This window comes from Poecilia mexicana, unplaced genomic scaffold (genome assembly GCF_051168715.1).
Source record: "Poecilia mexicana isolate PSO_F unplaced genomic scaffold, ASM5116871v1 scaffold_2, whole genome shotgun sequence".
NCBI classification, from domain to species: Eukaryota; Metazoa; Chordata; class Actinopteri; order Cyprinodontiformes; family Poeciliidae; genus Poecilia; species Poecilia mexicana.
Window position 1 is genome coordinate 4708725 of NW_028263371.1, and position 9439 is coordinate 4718163.

Sequence of the window (9439 nt, forward strand, 5' to 3'; positions counted from 1 at the left end):
ATGACTAGTTTCAGAGTTTGGTTTGCTTTGCAGGCTGTAAGTCAGGCATGCATGTTATGGTGAGACTTGGACTCTGCCAAGCGGCCCTTTGACATGGAAGCTGTTAATAATCTGTAGGGTCAGAATTTCTATCCACAGTCGAGGTGTAGAGGGATTCATTCTGGAGGGCTCAGGATTGTGTCTCTGCCTTTCACAGATCATAGTGTTTTGTCAGCTTCATCAGCTTGTGATCTGCAGTCATCCGCAGCCAAATGTGAAGAGGTCAGGACCTAAATAAACACCTCCAAATCTGGGACTAAGGTCTTGAGCTGGAAAAGGTTAAAGCTCCTTCTCCAGTTTGATGACAAGTCCTGCCCCAAGTTTGCAAACAAGGGGGGAAACAGAAGATTGATAAAAATATTGATACGCCATCTGCATTGAGAGGACCCAGCTGACTTGGGCATCTGGTTAGGATGTGTCCTTGACCCAGACATGTCCTCACTGGGGAGTAGAAAGTTCTGGTGGAAGATAATGTATAGATGGATGAATGCAGGCAGGAGATATTAAAGCGGAAAACTTTAATATCAAAATAAAAAATGTGCATCCTGCACCTAAAATCCCTCAAGAAATAAAAGACAACAACACCTGGATGGTGTGCAGCAGATGAATCCAGCAAGGACTGACTAAACCATGAAGGATCAAAGACTGAGGATCACAGATTAGTGGGACAAAGAAATGTAAATATAATCCATGTTTCACACTATCAAAAAGCATTGTACAGGAAGACAAAAGACATAAAGTAATAATTGAACAAATAAGTAGGTGCCAACTGGTTTAGTGGTTCAGCAGGCCCAGCATCACGTGCAGAGGTTATTGTTCTTGACTCGAGGTTCAGTTTAAGCCCCTGCGTCATTTACTGCATGTCTTCTTGATCAACGTTCAATGAAGGAAGGTCTCTCTCTACTGCTTCAAAATCTGAAATAAACAAGTAAGTACAATTCATAAAACTCTCAAGGAGAAGCATGGTTAAACAAAAAGCTTTCACAGAGATCAACAGAATTCATGACAGGAAACTATTCACTGTGCCACAGACCCAGAGGTCCTGTCATGAGTCCAGTCGATGTCAAAACATGCAAAAGAAGCACGCACATATTAAGTTATCCTGCCTACAAGGGAAACGTGTTCTCATCTCATCCCCAGACATTTATCTGGCAGAGCACAATGTTATTTAAGGAATGAAAATAAGGCCAATGTTGTGCTAAGACTGTGATTGTGTGGCAACTTCCCACCTTGAGATGCTCCTTTGTGGGCTGAGAAAAAATAAAAATCTGACAACTTCAGCTGATAAGACTCCTGTACTCACAGGACGGTTTGAAGAACATCTTGTCTTGTTGAAAATATATTGTAACAAAACTGCTATCACCTTGTGATTTTGTTATTTGCTGTATTTTTTTAAACACAATTTTTTGTGCATCTTTGCAGCTTCTTACAGATTTCTCTTCCTGATAGGCCTCTCCTCCAATAAATCATAACCCACCCCCCGATCTGGTCCGGTTGTCTGTAGAGTAGGTGTGAGGTTTTGTGGTCTGATGAACCATTGAGGGTGAGCCAAAGTTCAGCCAGGTCACAGAGGCCACACAAATGTTTTGCTCCCAATGCATTATGATGGTTTACGAGAGTGGTTGCACATGCACATGGTGGGCATGCGAACATAGCCGCCTGCCACCCCTGTGGTGTTCCTCTGACAAGTGTGTGTGATTGTGTTCACGGTGTTGTGAACCAAATGGAGAAAGTGTCTTTTGGCACGATGTCCCCCCACGCCGGTAGCTTAATGAGCTGGTAGCTGGCAGCCACTCAGGGTCGGTGGCACCCTCCGGGGTCGCACCATGGTGTTTTCTGTCAACAGCTCGGCGGGTCTTCATACATTTTACACTCGCCCGAGAAGACGAGTACACACGCTTTTCAGAGAGGTCACAGCAGCTTGGCACAGCTTTAGCCGATCAACATACAGATGGTTATGTGCACAGAGGTCGACATGGGGGAACACAACTTTCTTGCTCACCACTATGTGTTTGCCTTCACATTTTTTTGTGAAGTTAACCCTATGATAGTGGGGAGCGATTACATAAGGTTCTTGAGGTAAACAGAGTTTTGCGATATCTGTACACGCATTCAACTTCTCACCTATCACAGATGTTTCACCTGTCAGGACAAGCAGTTGTTAGAAACAATATCCAGGACTTTTAATCTTGGCTTGGGCCTCATTGTACTTTGAGTGAAGACTTCATGGTTCTCCCTTTGTTTGAATAAAACATGCTTGTTAGGGTAACTTGTGTCTTTTATGCTTGGTTCACACGGCAAGATTTTTATAATGATGATTGTTAGTGATTTCTTCTGTCCAACAAACTTAACGATGCCCCAATTAGATATTCCTGTTGTGTGTGGTGGGTACTAAGAGTGATCCGGTCTGCTCCGAAGGACTTCAGGACCACTCTGATCTAAAAAAATTAATTGGATAATGTTGGCTTGATATAACTGGGTGTGTGTTGTTCCCGGCCTCACAAGGGCTTCTGCAGTTGAATTTCACCCTGGGATCTTTATCCCAAAAATCATACTGTTAAAGGTATTTGTATGATGCTTAGGCCATTAGGCACAGACTCATTTTGGAGACAAATGAGAACGCAGCCTGTTCCGTTCTTGTTTGGTTGAGCTTTTTGATCCACAATCAGAAAGTGAGGCGATGGGAATTCAAAATACAAAGAAGGCAAAACGACTGCAACGGCAAACCGGAATCCTGGAGGATGTTGGCTACGTCTTTGTTCATCAGAAAAAAAAGATACATAGTCCACAAACTGCTGCCATGTTTGTTTCCTCGTGTTTGTCTGAAGAGGTTTTGTGAGATTTCTCTGTTTTGAGATTTTGAATGTTGATGAGGGAAATGCGTTCATGTGTGGCTGGTCACCACACACTATAGGACCAAATGGGGTCTCTGAGGTTTTGACAGCTGGTTGAGAATTTTAAAATCTTGCCATGTGAACTGATTGTTAGTCTGGTGTAAGTGTGAGTTGATGCATGGTGGACTTGTGATCGGTCCAGAGTGTACCCCACCTCTTAGCTAGTTCACAGCAAGAACAGTAAAGCAAATGAATGAATAGACATTTCTCTCTAAAAAAACATTATACCAAATGTACCCTGCTTTGTCTTATTCAGGGTCAAAGGCATCAAAATAGACTCACAGGAAGCCAGTTAACAGCATGCATATTTTTGGAGTGTGAGAGGAAAACACATGGATAGGAAAACCAGGCGAATTCCACTCACAAGAGCTCCTGCAGCTGACATTCACCCTGGGATCTTTTTCCCAAAAATCATATTGTTAAAGGTATGTTTCTGTTTTTTTTCCAGGGTACTGGGGATGTCCTAGTCCAGAGGTTTTTAAATGATTAGTATCATAGTAACTGATTAAACTCACAGTATATTGTTGGTGAGCCGCCTGTTTTAAACTCCCACCGAGCCATGAGGAGTGTTTTGTTAGACCAAGTTTTAAAAAGCAGGTGAAGGTCAGTCCAATACAGTATTAAAAATGTGATGGGAATTTGAGGGACTGGGACTGAACAGCTGTGTCGCCATAACAAAACCATTAACCAGGGACGGACGGACGGATGGAAGCAGATAGTGTCCACTGTTTACGCCTGTTGGTCAAGTCTTGATTTAGCAATATTGTCAACGCAAAAACATAAAGTCAACTGACTGCAATTCACTTAAAGAAAAGTTCCCCTGGTTTTACAACTTCTGCTACTTTCCAGAAAGATACTGGCTTATGATTACTCAGCTCTCTTTTAAACAAATTTGATTCATTCCCTTGAGGTTGGTCCAAAGCTGTCTGCATAAGCCCAGTAAAGGTCAAAGCACTCTGTTGAATAAAAACAAAGTTAAGAACAGTAAGTTAATAAATTGCTTCACTGGAAAAGCTAAAAGATATTATGCTAGTTTCATCCTTCTGGCATTCTGCGTTCCCTGAGGTTTTAAAGAAAATCCACAAATCCCATTTATGGGGCGTTATGGAGCTTTAAAGAACCGATAAATCCTAAAGGATTAACCAGCACTTATTTGGCCCATGAAATTCAACAAAAATGATAAAAAAAAAAAAATAAACAAACATATGAAGAAGATTTATTGTTTGAGGAGTCCAGGTATCAGCAGAGATAAAGTATTTGTAAAAACAGTGATCTGGATGGGAGTTTGTCCATGATGTGAGTGTGAATGATGCATTTCAAGTTGAATTTGTTTAGATGATTAAAAAGAACAAAAAAAGAAAAAACAAAAATCACACTAGCCGAAATTAGATTTAGTGTGCCGAGAGATTTCCATTCTCTGCCCAGCAGTTTGCACATTTCTGGCTCGGTCTGCTTCTTATTGTGACAGACTTTGTCAATATTATCCGTCTGTCCCGATGGGGAAGTGAATCTCCCTAAAACCATTTGTTTCGCTCTCTGGAGGAAACCCAGATGACCGGCCCCGCCCGAGTGAACGCCCGCACACACACAAACACACTCCGCCTCGGCCACAATAGTGTTGTCGTGTGGTGATGGTGGGTTTGTATGGGCTGGACTGGTAGTTTGGTCTCTGTGCCGTTGGCTGTCGGGGTGTTGAGGCTCCACGTGTCTCAGACCCCCCACCCACTGTTTGTCCTGGGGTCACTATGTGTTAGAGTGCTCACATGAACGTCCATGTGAGCGTTTTCCACTATGATGAACATGTATCTACAATTATGAGGCCAGAATGGGAGCCAACTCTCTAATCATTGCTGTAGATTTTGATTGAGTCACAGATCACAATCACAGCTGCTCTTTCTTTTCACAAACCTCAGTACTACTTTGAACTAAGGGGAGAATCTTCCCACTCTGTGGTGATCTGTGTTTTCTGTGTAATTATTTTGAGGTTTTTCTGTGTTTATTAGCCTGTTCCCCTGTGAGTCTCAGTCTTCCCTGTTGATTGTTCCCAGCTGTGTTTCGTTTCTGTGATTACCCTCCCAGTGTATTTAGTCCCACCTGTTGTCTTTGTCTCTTGTCGGATCCTCGTCGTGTGTGCATCTCTGTCTTCCCCGTTGCTCCCTGTGCAACCTGTTTGGATTCTGTTCTTTTGAATTATTTCATCATTAAAACCATTATTCATCACTTCAACCTGGGTCTGCCTGCGTCCTACCTCACCACCAAACCACCAGATCATGACGCACTCCAGTGTAGAACTGCATTTTATATAAATGAAGCAAGTAAAGCTACAAAGTTAGGACAGGTTGGGCTCAAACCCTAACCCTCCACTGGAGGATGATCGTGTTCTGGCGTTGGGATATAAAGTCTTTTTTTTATACTTCTAGGTGCGGACCATTATCAAATGTGAGGTTGTATTTTTAGGAAGTGTTTACATCGACAGTTTGAACACATGAAAATCGCAACAAAACACTTCAAAAAACACCAAATGTTACCAAGTATTTTTGGCCTAATTTCTAGTTCGAATATCTACAACTGAAATAAGACAAAAACTAGCTTAACTTTTCAGCATGACATAAGAACTTGTTTCAAGTAAATTCCTTAATATTGACTTTAAAAAGTATTGGTTCCACTGGCAGATTGTTTCACCTAAAAGACATTTTTCCCATGTTCCAGGTGAAATAATCTGCCAGTGGAACTAGTAAATCTTCATCAATATAAAGGCCTTGTTGACTTAAACCAACCCAAAAAACAAACTAAAGAAGTTTGATTGTTGCTTCTACGATCAGCTTGTGAGAACCAAAGCTTTGGGTCTGTGGAGAACCTTGAAGGCGTTTCTCTGAAACATTGATTCACACTCTAAAGCAAGACCAAGATCACAAAAAGTAGACAGAACAGTTCTAGTCGGCCATTAACAACTCAAAACGGTTTAATCCTGTTACAATCCACAATCAAGATTTGAGCTTTTAAGTTAAAGATAATGCCAAAAGTGACATGTTAAGATGTTGATGACTTTGTAAATCAATCAATTCAGCTGGTAAACAGTTGTTCTAAATGTTATTCAAGACTCTTAAGTGCTTATTGTGAGTCACAGATCAAGGAATTAATGAGAATATTATTCTAAATTAATGGTTAGCTATGATGTAAAGAATTGACACACTGGCAACTTGAACTATGATAGACCCCAACAGAGCGCGCGAAGCATCATTCTGTTGTCATTTTGGCTCAAAATAGAGTAAGAAAACAAAAATAAATCTAGAAAAGGAACGTACTACGATCTGCTGCCAAGTTTTCTCCATTATTCATCGTTTCAAAAACAATTTGGAACAATTAGCGGCAATAAAACATCTGCAGTCAACTTGCTGAACCGGTGAGTTTTCCACATAAAGACGAGTCAGCTAGTCTTCCAAGGAAAAGAAAAAAAGGTCCAACCTAAGCTCTTCTTAGACATGCCATTAGCACATCTCTCAAACAAAAGCAACTCTCAAAGCAGAAGTGAAAGCAGAGTTAGCCTTGGCGTTGCTTTCCAGTGCTGAAGAGAGTTCTTTGAGATTTTGCTTTGATGATTCCTAATTTAATTGCGTTGCCAAGTTTGTTTGCTTGTTGATATGTAATTTTCAATTAGCTATTCATCTAACTGATAAACTGAAACTAATGTTGGCATGTCAAGGCATAAAAAGCAGCTCTCTTTGCGTTGGTCCGGCTGTCATGCAACTATCTAGTGACAACACTTCTATAGAAATGGTTTCGTAGTTTTATAGAAACATCTCACATGCAACCTGTAATTTGGCTACAAACACTCATGCAACCAGGTATTGCATGCAACCTGTTGACTTCGTGTTGTACTCAAGAACTCTGTTTCAGTCTCCTCCATGTACGCCCAAGAATCTTCCACACAACCTTGTGGTATTTACCCGGATTGCTGGTTACATCTGCTGCCTAGAGATCCAAAATTCAAACCAAAGACACCAGAAGCTGTTTTTTTTTTTTTTTAAATGAACATTTAGGTAGAAACTGGTAAAAAGAGAAAAAAAAGCCTCTTGTTCTATGTTTTGCTTCGTAACCGGAGTCTAGACTCTGAGGTATTGATAAACAATTGCTTGCTGGAGTCGTGGACTCTTGATGTTTTACATTTTACCCAAATGCTAGCGCTTGGCTGTGATGTTTGCTATGCACCAGTTCGACTCTATGAACTTTACTGGAAACTGCCTGTGCTGTAAACAACCATAATCACTGTGAAGAGGAAGCTGGACGAATCAATTGTTAATGTTAATTCAATATTTAGAGGCATGGCCAACACGGACTGAACGGCTTTGTTTACTTCATCCACTGCTTAAACTGCAGGCCGACTGCGATTCTTTCTAAAACAGTGCAGAAAACCAGTGTCATCTTTCACAACTTGTTCTGCTCGCTGATTGGCCTGCTTGAAATTTTACCAGAATAATCCAGATCAATGGGAGAAAACCCCAACAGAGGACTGAGGGGAGATGAGAATCGAGCAGAATTTTATAACTAGGCAGTGGCCAGGCTAGTAAAACACTATACAGATAACAGGTTTTAAAGTAATTTTTTAACACAAGTATGTCTTTTACTTTCTACTTTAAAGTGTTGTTGTTAAAGTGCTTTTCCACAAAACATTTGTTGTCCTTTTGTTCACCTATGTTAAAAGGTCATTAGAAGCCTTAAGGTGAACTTAAAGTAAAGAAGTCTACAGCAGGCATGGTAACTTTTTGTAGCACATCGAGTTTACGATTATTGTAAAAAGAAAGACGGTTGATGGATGACAAAGCCGAGACTGTTCTATTCAGATGTTTACGCAACAAGCAAAATTCAGACGTTTTTAGCACTTGGAAAAGTTCAGGGGGGTTTCCCAGTCCGCTGCTAAACTGGCAGCTTAGTTGTGCAACTTCAGAACACCACACCATCTCTGATACGTCTTAAAAATGTCTAACCTGGAAAATAATTTTCTAAAAAAATTTTGAATCTCTGTAATAAACTATACCCACTTATTCTGAAAAAAATATATATATTTGCAACAAAAAATTATATAATGTAAAGCTTTGAATGACGGTGTAGGTTTTACATGTTGAGCTTCATTTCTGCACAGTTAAGATTAGAGTTAGAAAATCAAGTTTTCATAATTAATTTCTGTGAAACAGTTCATGTCACTAATGAGCCACCAGGCAAATTCCAGCCAGAGCCTCCATCCAAATTGTTCAATAATCCATTGTGTGAGACAGTCAGGGCTCTGTCCAAATGATCTCATTTTCCAAAAATGCTCAAAAATCAAAACAAAATTCTCCCCTAATTTCTCCAAATAAGTACAAAAAGCTTTGAAAACAAAGAGCTCGGGTTGTCAGTCAAGTGATGACAAACATGGAGCAAGACTGTGTTGCACAATAGCTCAGCATTCAATACTTCTGCACATCCTCCTGCGTCGCTTCCTGTTATGATCTTGATAGGAGCTCGAGTCATGTTTACGCTCATGGGAGAAAATCATCAACAGCGGTTATCTGTCGCCCTTTGTGTCACCACCGTGTCCCAACAGCGTCTGCACAGCACCGACATCAGGAATTAGTGAATTTGAGTTGCTTCATAAAGGGAATAATGTATATCAGTCATTGTGAATACATCAGATTCAGCCAAAGAGGCAGATTGTCGATTTTCTTCTGTAGTCAACAAAATGAACAGCATTCATGATTTATCATTTATAACAGATTTCAATGTACAGCTAAAAGTAACATACAGAAAACATTAGTTAATTTAAAAATTATTCAAGGTGGTAAATGTTGTTTTAATCTAGAAGTCGTTATGTAGTCCATGATAAAAACTTGAACCTTCTTTCTAGCAAAAAAAAAAAAAAGTCTGAGGTTTTGGACACATTTAGATTTGCCCATAATTGATTTGAAATCAGTTGACCTTTTTTTTTTTTTTTTTTTTTTAAACATTTTTTAAAGTCTTCTCATGGGAAAAGTTGGAAACGTGGAGCAGCCAATAAATCAGAGGAATCACATTTTTATTTTTAGAGTCACATTATTTGTTTTGGGAGTTGTGGTTACAGTAACCAGGCGTTCGTTTGCTTCCAGATTTCCATTTTAGATACACAGAAGTGAAACAAGAAGTTCATGCTTCTTGTGTTCTTTTTCACAAAGCTTTAAAATCTAAATTTCTCTCTCTCTCTTTCTCTCTCTCTCCCTGTATTCCCTTCTTCCAGTCAGACTCCTCTCCTCATGCTGCTCTGCATGTTTCCTCATGCAAAGATGAAGAAAGTAACACTGAAAGCGGAACGCCAGGACTGACCAGAACTATATTCGACTCTGGTTTCACGAGGGATGTGGCATAACGCAACATCCATGTTGCAACATGCGTACATCCTCAGAATACGGTGACTTTTTTTTGTTTTGCAGAAGTCTGTGATTTAGAAAAAAAAATTAATTATTCTTATTCGCACATTTCTTAGAAATTTATCAGAT